The sequence below is a fragment of the Cervus canadensis genome, chromosome X (assembly GCF_019320065.1).
Source record: "Cervus canadensis isolate Bull #8, Minnesota chromosome X, ASM1932006v1, whole genome shotgun sequence".
NCBI classification, from domain to species: domain Eukaryota; kingdom Metazoa; phylum Chordata; class Mammalia; order Artiodactyla; family Cervidae; genus Cervus; species Cervus canadensis.
The window spans coordinates 110,506,175-110,522,929 of record NC_057419.1 but is presented as its reverse complement, the minus strand read 5'-3'; the positions used below and the strand labels follow the sequence as shown (position 1 = coordinate 110,522,929).

Sequence of the window (16,755 nt, the reverse complement as noted above, 5' to 3'; positions counted from 1 at the left end):
TTGTGAAGTCAAGTGGGCCTTAGGAAGCATTACTAAAAAGCAAAGCTAGTGGTGGTGATGGAATTCCAGCTCAGCTATTTCAAATCATAAAAGATGATGCTGTTAAAGTGCTGCACTCAATACGTCAGCTAATTTAGAAAAGTCAGCAGTAGCAAAAGGAAAACAAGGTCAGTTTCCATTCCAATCTCCAAAAGGGGCAATGTCAGAGAGTGTTGAAAGTACCATGCAATTACACTCATTTCACATGCTAGCAAGGTAATGTTCAAAATTCTTCAAGATGGGCTTCAACATTATGTGAACCGAGAACTTCCAGATGTACAAGCTGGGTTTAGAAGAGGCAGAGGAACCAGAAATCAAATTGTCAACATCTGTTGGATGATAGAGAAAGCAAGGAAATTCCAGAAAAACATCTACTTCTGCTTCATTGACTATGCTAAAGCCTTTGGCTGGATCACAACATACTGTGGAAAAGTCTTCAAGAGATGGGAATTCTTTAAATTCTTACCCATCTCTTGAGAAACCTGTATAGAGGTCAAGAAGCAACAGTTAGAACTGTATATGGAACAACGGACTGATTCAAAATAGGGAGAGGAATACATTAGGGCAGTACATTGTCACCCCACTTATTTAACTTCTATATAGAGGAAATCATGTGAAAAATACAAGCCTAGATGAATTACAAGCTGGAATCAAGATTGCGGGGAGCAATATTAAAAACTCAGAAATGCAGATGATACCACTGTAATGGCAGATAGTGAAGAGGAACTAAAGAACCTTTTGATGAGGTTAAAAGAGGAGAGTAAAAAAGCTGGTTTGAACTCAACATTCAAAAAAGTAAGATCATGGCATCCAGTCTTCATGATAAATAGAAGGGGAAAAAGTGGAAGCAGTGACAGATTTCATTTTCTTGTGCTCCAAAATCACTGTGGATGGTGATTGCAGCCATGAAATTAAAAGAGGCTTGCTCCTTGGAAGGCAAGCTATAACAAACCTAGACAGCATTTAAAAAAGTAGAGACATCAATATGCTGACAAAGGTACATATGGTCAAAGCTATGATTTTTCCAGCAGTCAAGTACTAATGTGAGACTTGGAACATAAAGAAGGCTGAGCACCGATGAATTGCTGCTTTCTAATTGTGCTGCTAAAGAAAACTCTTGAGAGTCCCTTGGACTGCAAGGAGATCAAATCAGTCAACCCTAAAGGATATCAACCCTGAATATTCATTGAAAGGACTAATGCTGAGGCTGAAGCTCCAGTACTTTTGCCATCTGATGCGAAAAGCCTACTCATTGGAAAAGACTCTGATGCAGGGAAAGATTGAAGGCAAAAGAAGAAGGGGGCAGCAGAGGGTGAGTTGGTTAGAGAGCATCACTGACTCAGTGGATATGAACTTGAGCAAACTCCATGAGATAGTGGAGGCCAGAGGAGTGGCATGCTTCAGTTTATGGGGTCACAAAGAGTAGGACGCAATTTAGTGACTGAACTGCAACAATAATTCAATCTCTAAAAAAGATAGTGTAGATTATTATTTATCAAGTGTATTTTAAATATCTTATGCTTTTTAAAAGTTAAAAATAATATATGCAGTAAACTTGATTTAAAACTATCTTATACACAGTACATAATAATGAGCTGCAGTAGATAAACATCAAGGTTTACATGACAACTTGCTGTGAATTATAGGATGGATTGTGAGTGTTTTAAACTTTTTCATCTATTTACTTATCTGCTTTTCCTCATTTTTATACATGAGCTGTATAGCTAACATCATAAAAATAAATAACACTTTAATATACAAAATTTGGTCTCTATCAGCTCTTTTGTATGGTTGAGAAGTAATATTACAGAATAACATAAATGTGTCATCTTTCTAAATTTCTCTTCATCTTTTTCATCTTCATCTAAATAAGCTCTCTAAATAAATGTGGTCTTGACCTTTTCATGTAAATATAGTGAGATTTGGGTGGTTCAATTTGATCTTCATAATTTCAACATTCTAGAATCTCAATTACATTTCCTATTTTCCCCAATACTTTGAGATACACTAGTATTTTAACATTCATATACAATTCTGCCTTTTGAAATTTCCTTTATTTTATCCCTAGTGCAATTGGTATGACAATCTAAAGTGGTGCTGGGAAAACTGGTCAACCACTTGTAAAAGAATGAAACTAGAACACTTTCTAACACCATACACAAAAATAAACTCAAAATGGATTAAAGATCTAAATGTAAGATCAGAAACTATAAAACTCCTAGAGAAGAACATATGCAAAACACTCTCCGACATAAATCACAGCAGGATCCTCTATGACCCACCTCCCAGAGTATTGGAAATAAAAGCAAAACTAAACAAATGGGACCTAATGAAACTTAAAAGCTTTTGCACAACAAAGGAAACTATAAGCAAGGTGAAAAGACAGCCTTCAGAATGGGAGAAAATAACAGCAAATGAAGAAACAAAGGATTAATTTCAAAAATATACAAGCAACTCCAGCAGCTCAATTCCAGAAAAATAAATGACCCAATCAAAAAATGGGCCAAAGATCTAAACAGATATTTCTCCAAAGAAGACATACAGATGGCTAACAAACACATGAAAAGATGCTCAACATCACTCATTATCAGAGAAATGCAAATCAAAACCTCAATGAGGTATACACGCCAGACAGGATGGCTGCTATCCAAAAGTCTACAAGCAATAAATGCTGGAGAGGGTGTGGAGAAAAGGGAACCTTCTTACACTGTTGGTGGGAATGCAAACTAGTACAGTCGCTATGGAGAACAGTGTGGAGATTCCTTAAAAAACTGGAAATAGAACTGCCATATGAGCCAGCAATCCCACTCCTGGGCATACACACTAAGGAAACCAGATCTGAAAGAGACACGTGCACCCCAATGTTCATTGCAGCACTGTTTATAATAGCCAGGACATGGAAGCAACCTAGATGCCCATCAGCAGACGAATGGATAAGGAAGCTGTGGTACCTATACACCATGGAATATTACTCAGCCATTAAAAAGAATTCATTTGAATCAGTTCTAATGAGATGGATGAAACTGGAGCCCATTATACAGAGTGAAGTAAGCCAGAAAGATAAAGACCAATACAGTATACTAACGCATATATATGGAATTTAGAAAGAGGTAACGATAACCCTATATGCAAAACAGAAAAAGAGACACAGATGTACAGAACAGACTTTTAGACTCTGTGGGAGAAGGCGAGGGTGGGATGTTCAGAGAGAACAGCATTGAAAAAAGTATACTATCAAGAGTGAAACAGATCACCAGCCCAGGTTGGATGCATGAGACAAACGCTCAGGGCTGGTGCACTGGGAAGACCCAGAGGGATGGGATGGAGAGGGAGGCAGGAGGGGTGATCGGGATGGGGAACACATGTAAATCCATGGCTGATTCATGTCAGTCTATGGCAAAAACCACTACAATATTGTAAAGTAATTAGCCTCCAACTAATAAAAATAAATGGAAAAAAAACACAAAGAAGAAAAAAAAATAAAACATCATTAACTCCAAGATTAGTTTTAATCGAACAATATTTTAAGTGATCACATTTCTACTTGCATTTTAAAATATTCTTTAAGCATTCACATCATGTATATATTTAATTCAGATACTGCTGAGAAACATAATTTCTATTTTACTTGTACTGTCTGCATTGGAAAAAATCACTAATTTACATCTCAGAATTATTATGTTAAAATGTTCCTGAGCAGAAATCAGATCATGAACTGTCAACAAAGTCTTTTGCCTGATATTATTTTTAAAAGTCACTTATTCTACCCTCTCTGTTAAAGGATTATGGAAATCAATACACACTGGTCAGTCACTAGATTTGAAAGAGGAAACCAGCCCAGGACTCTAGTGTATAATTATGGAATTGAGTGAAAAACACTGGTAACTAAGTTAATTATGACACATCTGCTTATAGCATGGCATTTAGGAGAACAGGTTGTGGAGCGAGATTGCTTGGGTTCCAAATCCTGACTTACTAGCCAGAGAATGTGGGGAACTTACCCTCTCTTGGCCTCTATTTCCTTCCTTGAAAATAAGGGTAGTGTAAATGAACAGATGTTCCAGAATGGAAAAATAAAATAAAATAAAATAAGGGTAATGCCAGTATCTGCCTCAGAGGAATGATATATTGATTAAAGCACTACATTCAAAGCACTTAGAGTAGCGCCTGGCAGGTTGTAAGGATTCAGTAAATATTACCTATTATTTGATGAACTGGTGGTTTGAGGTGAAGTCAGTTCAAGATACAGATGGAATCAACAGTGGATTAAATTGTTGTTGTTGTTCAGTCACTAAGTTGTGTCCTATCCTGTACAGAGAAGATTATTCCTTGGAGCTCTGCTAAAGACTGTTTGTGTCCCCTAAAATTCATATGTTGAAATAAAATCTCCAGTGTGATGGTGTTTGGAAGTATGGCCTTTAGAAGGTAATTATGTCATAAATACTCATAAATGGGATTAGTGCCCTTGTAAGGGGTTGAAGAGACCAGAGCTCTCTCTGTCCACCATGTGAGGATACATGGAGATAATGGCCTTCTATGAATCAAGAAGTGAGCACTCACCAAACATTGATCTGTCAGTGCCTTGGTCTTAGACTTCCCACACTCCATAACTGTGAGAAATAAATGTTTGTTGTTAAGTCATCCAGTCTATGGTATTTCGTTATAACAGATCTAATGGGTGTAGACAAGCTCCTCAATCATTTTCATAGAAAGATTTCCTCACGAGAGTGGATTTTGATGCTTGCCTTTCTCTCTTTAGACATGACCCTTCCCATCCTTATACAGAGGAAGGCCAAGAACCAAATTTATCTTGTCTTTGACTTGGACAGAAGAGCATTCCCAGTGCTTCTCAGTAATAAGCTTTGTGAGTGTATCAGATCATATGTGCTGTATACTCTTAGAACAACTAGAAAAACTCAGAATAATTCACAGATCATGCAGACACTTGCACTTTAGGTCACAGTGCCATATTTGCTGGTATCCCCCTTTCAGCCTTGTATCTGTGCTGTCATGCTAAGGGCTTCCAGGAAAAGAATGCTCTTCGCTCAACTTTTGACTTAGACTATATAAATCTATCCAGAAATCATTGTTTTTGTTTTTTAGAACAGAAAGATGACTTTATAGTATAGCAAGAGATCACAAAGCTTACTTTACAGATGAGGCTCTTGGGACTTCCCTCAGTGGCCAAGACTCTGGGCTCCCCATACACAGGGCCTAGGTTCAATTCCTGGTCAGGGAACTATTAATAGACCCCCACATACCACAACTAAGAGCTTGCATGCTGTAACTAAAGAGCCTGCATGCCACAACTAAGACCTGGTGCAGCCAAATAAATAAATAATTTTTTTTTTTAATGAGGACCTTCACTGAAACCAAAAAAGGAGAATTGACTTGCCATCACAAGCAGCACAGAACAAGGCAAAGAATAAGAAATAGAGAATTAGACAGCTTTGTGACCTGGGACTAGACATTCATGATTATCTGTTCTAGTAGCAATAATAACAGCTCAGCAGTCTTGATCACCTATGTGCCAGACATTGTGCTAAGACCTTAATATGTAGTAACTCATTTAAACCTCACAGTTACGCTATGATTCAGGCCTTTTGCTTAAAGTGTTTCCCACTTTAGATATGGGAACACTGAAACTTTGAATGTTTAGGTGATCTGCTCCAGATCATGTAGCTAGTGAATACTAGGGCCATGATTAAAACCCTGGAAATCTGATTCTTGATTTGAACTCTTACCACTGTGTTATGAAATGATATGGAGGCGCTAATACTTGTCTGATAAGATTACATTAAACCACATAGTGCTATGAGATAGCAATTAGCACAGGTAAATGGAATTCAGTACTCAGTAGGTAAATGTTGGTACATTTTGCCTGTTACATAGTCATCATCAGATTAATTAGGGACCCTTCATGGATCACAGCCTTCTCATGGTGAAGGGGCTTGCATAATCCAATGAAGCTATGAGACAGGCTGTGCAGGGCCACCCAAGACAGATGGGTCATAGTGGAGAGTTCTGACAAAACACGGTCCACTGGAGGAGGAAATGGCAACCATTCCAATAGTCTCACTTCAAGAACCCCATGAACAGTATAAAAAGGCAAAAAGATGATACCAGAAGAAGAGCCACCCAGGTAAGAAAGTGTCCAATATGCTACTGGGGAAGAGCAGAGGGCAATCACTAATAGCTTCAGAAAGAAAGAAGTGGCTGGGCTAAAGCAGAAATGACACTCACTTGGGGATGTGTCTGGTGGTGAAAGTGAAGTCCAATGCTATAAAAAACAGTATTGCATAGGAATCTGGAATCTTGGGTCCATGAATCAAGGTAAATTGGACATGATCAAGCAGGAGACAGCAAGAGTGAACATCAACATCTTAGGAATCAGTGAACTAAAATGGATGGGAATGAGTGAATTTAATTCAGATGACCATTATATCTACTACTATGGGCAAGAATCCCCTAGAATAAATGGAGTAGCCTTCCTAGTCAACAAGAGTCTGAAATGCAGTACTTGGGTGCAATCTCAAAAAAAACAGAATGATCTCAGTTTGTTTCCAAGGCAAACCATTCAATATCACAGTAATCCAAGTCTATGCCACGACCACTGATGCTAAAGAAGCTGAAGTTGAATGGCTCTATAAAGACCTACAACACCTTCCAGAGCTAACACAAAAAAGATGTCCTTTTCATCCTAGCAGACTGAAATGCAAAAGTAGAAAGTCAAGAGATACCTGGGATAACAGGCAAGTTTGGCCTTGAAGTACAAAATGAAGCAAGGCAAAAGCTAACAGAGTTTAGTCAAGAGAACATGCTGCTTATTGGAAACACTCTTTCCGAACAACCCAAGAGACAACTCTATATATGGACATCACCAGAGGGTCAACACTGAAATCAGATTGATTATGTTCTTTGAACTCTTTGTTATATTTGAACAATGTGATTAGTTCTTTTTTGAAAACTTTTAAGAGCAAAATTCAGAAGTCAAAAAGTCATGAGAGACATTTTAGCAAGAATACCAAATGTGGTGACACAACCCAGGAAAACAATGAGAGGAGGTGGCTAAGTCTAATGCCTCTTTACTTCATTTTCTTCCAGTTTTAATGGGAAATAATTGATACTTTTTACTGTATAAGTTTAAGGTGTACAGGATGATGGTTTAATTTACATATATTGTGAAATGATTACCACATTATGTTTAGTTAATATCTGTCATCTCATATCAATACCAAAGGAAAAAAAAAACCCTTCTTGTAGTAATGAGAATTCTTAAGATCTGCCCTCTTAACCACTCCCTGTACATCATGCAGCAGGAACTATGGTCATCATGTTGTACACTATGTCCCTAGTACTTATTCTATAACTGAAAGTCTGTACCTTTTGACTATCTCCCTTTAAACTACTCCCCTTCTGGCCTCTGGTAACTACAAACTGATCTTTTTTCCTATGAGTTTGGTGCTTTTGGTTTTCTTTTTAAATTAAATTCCACAAATAAACGAGATCATATCCTATTTGCCTTTCTCTGACTTATTTCACTTAGCATAATGTCTTCAAGGTCCATCCATGTTGTCACAAATGGTCGGACTTCCTTTATTTATTTGTTTATTTATTTATTAATTATTTTTTCATTTATTTTTATTAGTTGGAGGCTAATTACTTTACAATATTGTAGTGGGTCTTGTCATACATTGACATGAATCAGTCATGGATTTACATGTATTCCCCATCCCGATCCCCGCTCCCACCTCCCTCTCCACCCGATCCCTCTGGGTCTTCCCAGTGCACCAGGCCCGAGCACTTGTCTCATGCATCCAACCTGGGCTGGTGATCTGTTTCACCCTAGATAATATACATGTTTTGATGCTGTTCTCTCGAAATATCCCACCCTTGCCTTCTCCCACAGAGTCCAAAAGTCTGTTCTGTACTTCTGTGTCTCTTTTTCTGTTTTGCATATAGGGTTATCATTACCATCTTTCTAAATCCCATATATATGTGTTTCCTTTATTTTTTTATGGCTGAATAATATTCCACTGTATCTATGTGTGTGTGTGTACATGTATATCACAAATTCTTTATCCATTCATCCATCAATGGGTACTTAGGTTGTTTCCGTATCTTGACTATCATAAATAATGTGTCTATGAATATGGCAGTGCAGACATCTTTTTGAGTTAGTGTTTTCATTTCCTTTTGACATATTCCCAGAAGTGGAATTGTTGATCATTTCATAGTTCTATTTTTAATTTCTTGAGGGACCTCCATACTGTTTTTTCAAAGTGGCTGGACCAACATGCAATTTCATGAATAATATACAAGGGTGCCCCTTTCTACACATTCATGCCAGCATTTGTTATCTCTGGACTTTTTGATGATACCCATTCTAACAGGTGTGGGTTGAGAGCTCACTGTTGTTTTAATTTGCATTTCTTTACTAACTAGTGACTTTTCAGATATCTATTGGCCATTCATATATAAAAGAAATTCTGAGAACAGAAGAACAAAGCAGGAGGCATCACACTTTTTAATTTCAAGGTATACTGTAAAGTTATAGTAATTAAAATAGTATGGTATTGGCATAAAAAAGACAAATAGACCAATGGAAAAGAATTGAGATCCAAGAAATAAACCCAAGCATATACAGTCAAGTAATATTTGACAAGTAAGCCAAGGATACTCAATGAAAAGAAGAGATTCTCTTCAATAAATGATACTGGAGAAACTTGATATGTACATGAATAAGAATCAAAGTTAATCTCTACCTTATGCTACTCAAAAAATTAACTCCAAATGGATTAAAAACTGAAGTATGAGACATGAAAGCATGAAACTCCTAAAAGAAAACAGAAGAAAGCTCTTTGGCATGGGACATAGAAATGATTTTTTGAAAATCACACCTAAAGCACAAGCAACAAAATTAAAAAAAAAGTGGACTATATTTAACTAAAAAGGTTCTATATGGCAAAAGAAATCATCAACAAAGTGAAAAGACAGCCTACAGAATGGGGTAAAGTATTTGCAATATATTAATCATATATCAGATAAAGGGTTAATATACAAAGTATATAAAGAATACTTACAACTCAACAGCAAAAAATAAAACCTCAAATAATCTTTACTTCATTCTGAACCTTGCACCATTTATACTTCATTTGAATTGTCCTCTGAGGAAGCTATATTAAGTGTTCAAATCTAAGTAACAATGCAATGTAATTAGTCTATATTTATATTTGGGGAAATTCTTTGAAGCAAATTATACAGTAAGAGTTTAGCTTTAAATAAGTAGGACTAAGTACTGTAAAGCAAAAAGCAGGTTAACAGGACTTTTATCTTTTAAGCTCTGATCTGGGATCAAGTGAACCATTAAGCCCCCTTTCCAGCTTGCTAGTACCTGTACATATCAAACCAGAGATACTCCTTGTCAAGATGGTGTACTGAGACAATAGTAAAAATGAAAACAAAAGCAACCTTCTGCCTCAAACACAAAATAGATGTTAGATAAAATATGAAAAAATCAGTTAAAAATGCCTGGTCAAGATTAAAAATAGGAAGAGGAAATACCTTTATAAAAACCAGAAGGAACTCAAAAGTTAGAATGGCAAGGAGATATTGATATAGAACAGCTCTTAGAGGTGACAAGGACAGGTCTTGGAGTATTTGTATTTTAACATCTATTCAAGGATAGCAAATAAGGGCTCAGGACCATGTAGAAAGCTAGAATTGAGTTTCCTGCCTAAAGCTACATGCACCTCCCCACCCCCACAAAAAAAAAAAAAAATGTCCTTTACGTGAAACAGAGAATCACAAAACTCTACCTGCCAAGAGAAGAAGCAAAATAGCTTGTCATACTCTTGTCAGTATGGGTAAAAAAAGAGACAGTTGTAAGAATGGGTTCCCAAATCTGCATTATCCATGGAAGTGAGACTCAAATTCATGGTACTTGCATGGTTCAGGAAACTGAAGCAAGAAATAAAAAACATGTTTGAAGCAAGAAGATTCTATAGCATCTGGTAAAAAGGGCCAAATTGACCTACAGGATTTCATCTGCTACCAAAGTGTCTGGGATACCTACTGAAAATAACTTCCTCTGAAGACTAGTTCACATTCAAGACTTACAAGAAAACAAAACACTGTGAACAAGATTTTGGACTCAAAACTAGAAATAATTTGGCATTTAAAATGTATTTAATTTAAGCTCTCTTTGAAATCATTTTTTAAAAAGAGAGAAAATGAAGAAGAATAGGTGAATTTACAAATGATCCAAATAAAAACTTCCAAATTTGGAAAATGTAATCATTGAAATTTAAAAAACTCAACGTATGAAACAATATGTTAGAAATCATTGAAAAGAGTTAAATGAATTGGAAGATAAAGCTGAGGACATCACTGAAAATGCAGCACAAAGAGAGAAAAAGAACATATGAAAGTGAGGTGAAGAGACATGAAAGATAGCATGAGAATAGCCAACATTTGGCCATCAGGAGTTCTAGAAACTACAGTGTATATGCAATCTTCAAGATAATATTTGCTAAAAATTTCAGAACTGAGAAAAGTGAGTGTCCCCAGATTCAAGTAGCATATGCAATGTAAGTGACTCCCTAGAAGGTTATGTTACAACAAATCGCAACTAGATAGACTACAGTGAAATTGCAGCCACAGAGAAAAGATAGATTAATTGCAAAGGAAAGAAAGCCACGGTGCAGTGTATGTCAACTGTATCTCAATAAAAATGGAAGGGAAAAAACAAAGAATGCCACAGTTGCTGTAGATATTGAATCACCAATAAGAGATGTCAGAAAAAATAATATATTCATAGTGCTGAAGGAAAATAACAATCTAATAAGCTCTACACAGCTAAGCTCTCATCTTAGAGGAGCATAAAATACTTTTACAGGCATATAAATTCCGAGTTTATTACTCACAGACCATCACTAACAGAACTACTAAATGACACATTATCACAAAAAGGAAATAAAACTAGAAGAAAAGTTTTAGTTACAAAAATCACTGTAAACATATAAAGTGCTAAACAATATGCCTAAATAATATTACATCTACCACTATTATATAATACTTATACAGCACTTGCTATGAGCCAAATATTATATTTAGCACTTTACAAGAATCTTTAGAGATAGGTACTGATATAATCCTATTTTATAAAGGAGAAAACAGACTCAGGGAGGATAAGTGACTTGTTCACTGTCTCATAGCTAATAAGTGGCAAAGTCTGGCTACAGAATCTGTGCCCATAACCTGTTTGCTACATTGCCTCTCTAATAAATTACTAATAAAAATGGTAAATATAAAATGAAACTAAAAATCTAAACAATAGTAACATAGAAGATGGAACATGTGAGCTCAGAATTAAAACATCCTACGGGCTTCTCTGGTGGTCTCCTGGTTAAGAATCTGCCTTACAATGCAGCAGATAGGTTCAATCCTTGGTCCAGGAGGATCCCACATGCCATGGAGCATCTAAGCCTGTGGGCCACAACTATTGAAACCTGTATGCCTTAGAGCCCATGCTCCTCAAGAAGAGAAGTCACCACAATGAGAAGCCCAAAAACTACAACTAGACAGTAGCCCCCGCTCACCACAACTAGAGAAACCCTGCATGCAGCAACTAAGACCCAGCACAGCCAAAAATAAAGAAATAAAGAAATCTTTAAAAAAAAGAAATTAAAGTACCCTAAAAGCATTTTATTTTTTAGGAGGAAAGAAATACAGATTAAATTTAATCTGTATTAAGTATAAAGATAAAAAACCATCAAAAGAATAGAAACAAAATGTATATCAAACCAAGAGAGGGGAGAAAAGGAATAAGGAATCCTTGATTACTCCAATGAGTAAGTAAATGAGAAAAAAATACAAGTAATTCACCACAAAGCCCAATTCAATCAGTTCCAAGAATACAATGCCATATAGACTTCTTTCTTTAACCACAACTAATACAATTAGAAGTCAATAATTATAGCAAAAATGTGGACTCTAAAGAACTTATAAATGAAATATGGATTAAAGAAGAGATCATGATGGATACAGTATTTGCAATAAGCAGCACTGAAAGGAATACATACAGAAATTGTGGGATTCAGTTTAAGGGGATTATTTGGGGGGAATTTTATAGTTTTAAAGAGAAAATAATAAAAATCAAAAAGAAACATTAATAAAAACAACAGAAGTGATCAACAACATGAGAAGGTTCTCTACAGACAAATAAATATTGGAGGACATTACTACAGATTTCATAGAAATTTAAAGATAATAAAATAATACTATGAACAGTGAGTGTAGGTCAATACATTTGGAAATGTAGACAGAATGAGTAACTTCCTTTTAAAATGTACTTAAACCCTCCAGTTCCCTTTCCCATCGGATCTAAACCCTGGTCTCGGTGGTCGTAAGAGGAGGAATAGCAGTACTGACACTGTGCTCGTCGTGTGTGCTGTAGAGCATGCGGGCTAGTTTCAGACAAGGCTGAAGAAAAAAAAAATAAATAAATAAAATGTACTTAAATCAATCAAGAAGAATATCAGACTAAAAGTACTAGAGAAATTGAATAGTAGCAGAAATGTCTGTGGGGTTGCACAGAGTCGGACATGACTGAAGAGACTTAGAAGCAGCAAAACAACAACAACAACAACAACAACAACAACAAAAAACTAACCACTAAGCCAAAGAATTTTCCAGACTATTTTGCAAAGCAAACTTTAAAGGAAAAAATAAAATAATATGTATGTATTTATTATTTTTTAAACAACTTTACTAAGGCATAATTGAAATTCAGAAAACTGCATATATTTAATGTTTACAATTTGATGAGTTTGGACATGTACATGTACTTGTGAAACCATCACCACAAATGAGGTAATAAACATATATAACCTTCAAAAGTTTTCTCTTACCCCAGTTTGTTTGCCTGTTTGTTTGGTAATAACACAACATGAGATCTACCCCCTTAACAAAATTTTTAAGTGCACAAAACTACTAACTGTAGGCACAGTGTTATAGAAAGCTTTCTAGAACTTACTCATCATACAAAACTAAAACTTTAAGCCATTGAACAGCAACTCCATACTTCTTCCTCTTTTCAGCCCTTGGCAACCACCATTCTACTATCTGCTTCTATGAGTTTGACTATTTTAGATATCTTATATAAACGGGATCATGCAGTATTTGTTTTTATGTGTTGGTTTATTTTACTTAGCATAATATCCTGAAGGTTGGTCCATGTTGTTGTATGAGATAGATGTCTTTTTTCCTTTTTAAAGGCCAAATAATATTCCATTGTGTGTAATACCACACTTTCTTTATCCATTCACATGTCAATAGACATTTTTGTTGTTTCCATATCTTGGCTATTTTAAATAATGCTGTGATGAACATGGGAGTGCAGCTATCTCTTCAAGGTACAGCTTTCATTTCCTTTAGATATGTACCCAGAAGTTGGATTACTAGATCATTCATTCCCACCAACACTTTTCTTGACATCCTCACCAACATTTAACTTTCATCTTTTTAAAAACATCTGTCTTCCCTCCCTACCACATCACTCATTGTAAGCTCCACAATATCTTTTGTCTTCTTGAAAATAGCTATTCTAACAGGTGTGAGGTGATAGCTCACTGTGGTTTTGATTTGGATTTTCCTCATGACTGGTAATGTTGAGCATCTTTTTATATACATGTTGGCCATCTGTATGCTTTTTTGGAAAAATGTCCATTCAGGACCTTTGCCCATTTTAAAATCAGGTTATTTGGGTTTTTTGATGTACTCCCACTTGTCAATTTTTGCTTTGGTTGCCTGTGCATCATACCCAAGAAGTCATTGCCAAGATCAGTGTCAGGAGGGTTTTCCCCAATGTTTTCTTCTAGGAGTTTTGTAGTTTCAGTTCTCATGCTTAAGTCTTTAATACATTTTTAGTTGATTTTTGTATGTGGAGTGAAGGAAAGGGTCCAATTTCATCTTTTTGTATGAGATGCAGATATCCAGCTTTCCAAACTTTCCTGTTTGTTGAAGAGACTTTTATTTTTTGTAGATTCTTGGCACTTTTGTTGAAGATCAGTTGACCATGACCTTATTGGGTCAATTCAAGGCCCTCTATTCTGTTCCCAGAGAAGGAAATGGCAACCCACTCCAGTGTTCTTGCCTGGAGAATTCCAGGGACAGAGGAGCCTGATGGGCTGCCATCTATGGGGTTGCACAGAGTCAGACACGACTGAAGCAACTTAGCATGCATGCATGCATTGGAGAAGGAAATGGCAACCCACTCCAATATTCTTGCCTGGAGAATCCCAGGGACAGAGGAGCCTGGTGGGCTGCTGTCTAGAGGTCGCACAGAGTCAGACATGACTGAAGTGACTTAGCAGCAGCAGCAGCTATTCTGTTCCATTGGTCTATATGCCTGTCTTTATCCCATTACTATACTGTTTTAATTACTGTAGCTTTGTAATGTATTTTGAAACCAGTAAGGTATAATGTCCCCACATTTGTTCCTTTTCAAGACTGCTTTGTTATTTGGGGTCTTTTGTGGTTCCATATGAATTTTTCAATTGTTTTCCTCTTTTTGTAAAAAAATGCCATTGGGATTTTGATGAGGATAACATTTAATTTGTAGGTCAATTTGAATACTATGGACATTTTTAATAATATTGAGTCTTCCAGTTCATGAACATGGGATGTCTTTCCATTTATTTGTGTCTTCTTTAATTTCTTTCGTCAATATTTTATAGCTTTCAGTGTATGGCTTTCACCTTCTTGCTGAAGGCTTTTCCTAAGTATTTTATTCTTTTTGCTATTGTAAGTTATTTTATTTTCAAATAACTCATTGCTAGATTATAGAAATGAAACTGATTTTTTATGTTGAATTTGTATTTTTCAGATTTACTGGATACTTATTAGTTCTAACAGCTTCTTTGTGAATCTTTTCTACATATAAATAATTTTCTATACATAAAATCATGCCATCTGCAAACAACTATTTAACTTCTTTTTTTTTCTGATTAGGATGTCTTTTATACCTTTTTCTTGCCTAATTTTTCTGGCTAGGACCCAAGTACTTGAATATAAGTGGTGAGAGTGGGCATGCTTGTCTTGTTTCTGGTCTTAGAGGAAAGACTTTCAGTTTTTCACCATTGAGTATGGCATTTGCTGTGGACTTTTCCTATATGGCCTTTATTATGTTCAGGTAAATTCCTCCTATCTTCTAAAAACTACTTGAGATAATAGAAAAAGAAGCAATGCCTTCAATTCCTTTATGATCCTATGACAATCTAAATTTCAAAATAAACCAATAAAAAGGTTAAGAACCAAAAAACACAGTAAAATTATAAGCAAATTCAACATAAGGTTATAAATGAAAAACTCTTAAAATGTCTGCCAGATGAATCCAACCAATAAATTAGTTTTTATAAAAACTGCATCAGAGGGACTTCCCTGGCAGTCCAATGGTTAAGATTCTGTGCCCTCAATGCAGAGGCTGGGGGTTCAGTCCCTGGCTGGGGAACTAAAATGTCGTGTGGTGTGGCCAAGCTTTTTTTAAAAATTGCATCATGACTAAGTCAAGTTGAATTTGTTCCAGTAATTATAGAAAAAGCGAAGAAAAGATCAAATCATCCCACTAAATGCAGAGAAGTTATTTCAATAAATTGTCCACAAATTTGTGATTTAAAAATTCTTAGCAAAATGGGAATAAAAGAAATTTTCTTAACCTTTGATGTCTACAAAAAACTATAGTGAGCCTCGTGCTATGTAGTAAAATGTTAGAAACACTGATATTGAATCAGGAACAAGGAAAAGAAGTTGATTATCTCAATGCACTCACCGCTCACTAGAGATCATGGCTGATGAAGTAAGATAAGAAACAATTAAAATAAGGATTATAAAAGAAAAAATAAAATTTTCATTATTTACAGATGATGTGGTCATATTAAAAAATCCATGAAAATCTAAAGATAAATGACCAAAAATAATATGAGCAAGATTCAAGAATCAAGATAAATTAAAAAATAAGTAAATGTATCTATAAATAAGGAAAAATAGACAAAATACAAGATACCATAAAATATAAGGGACAAATTACATCAAAAGAGGTACATCACAGTTACATGTAATCAATTATTATATAAACTTTTACAGAAGCACTTAAAAGAAGATTTAAATAAAGAGGTAAGCATGGATAGGAAGACACAAAATGATTAAGATGTCAGTTTCCTTCAAAGTAATCTATGAATACATTGCAATCCCAATCAAAACTCCAATAGAAGTTTCCATAGAATTTAACTTACTGATCTTTTTTTTTTTTTTAATCTTCTTTCAGTTTATTAAAAAAAAATTGAAGATGAGATGTATGAAGGTGAGATGTATGGAAAAAATAACATGGATATTTACATTACCATATGTAAAATAGATGGCCAATGGGAGTTTGTTGTATGTCTCAGGAAACTCGAACAGGGGCTGTGTCAACCTAGAGGGGTAGAATCAGGAGAGAGATGAGAGGGAAGTTCAAGAGGGTGGGGATATGTGTATACCTATGGCTGATTCATGTTGAGGTTTGACAGAAAACAACAAAATTATGTAAAGCAATTATCCTTCAATTAAATAATAAATAAATTTTAAAAACCGAAATCTTTCAGTTTATTCAAAATAAAAACATAGAATTATGAAAATATAATTTTCATAATGGAAAGGCTTGCAAGTTTTTCTAAGTTT

General features: G+C 35.4%; 1 non-coding gene across 1 annotated transcript; it reads left to right on the top strand.

The window, feature by feature from the left end:
- Nucleotides 1-12,396: 12,396 nt before the first annotated feature.
- LOC122436187 lies at nucleotides 12,397-12,522 on the top strand. Its single transcript, XR_006267945.1, has one exon. It is a non-coding gene; the product is annotated as a small nucleolar RNA SNORA61 (small nucleolar RNA).
- Nucleotides 12,523-16,755: the final 4,233 nt, after the last annotated feature.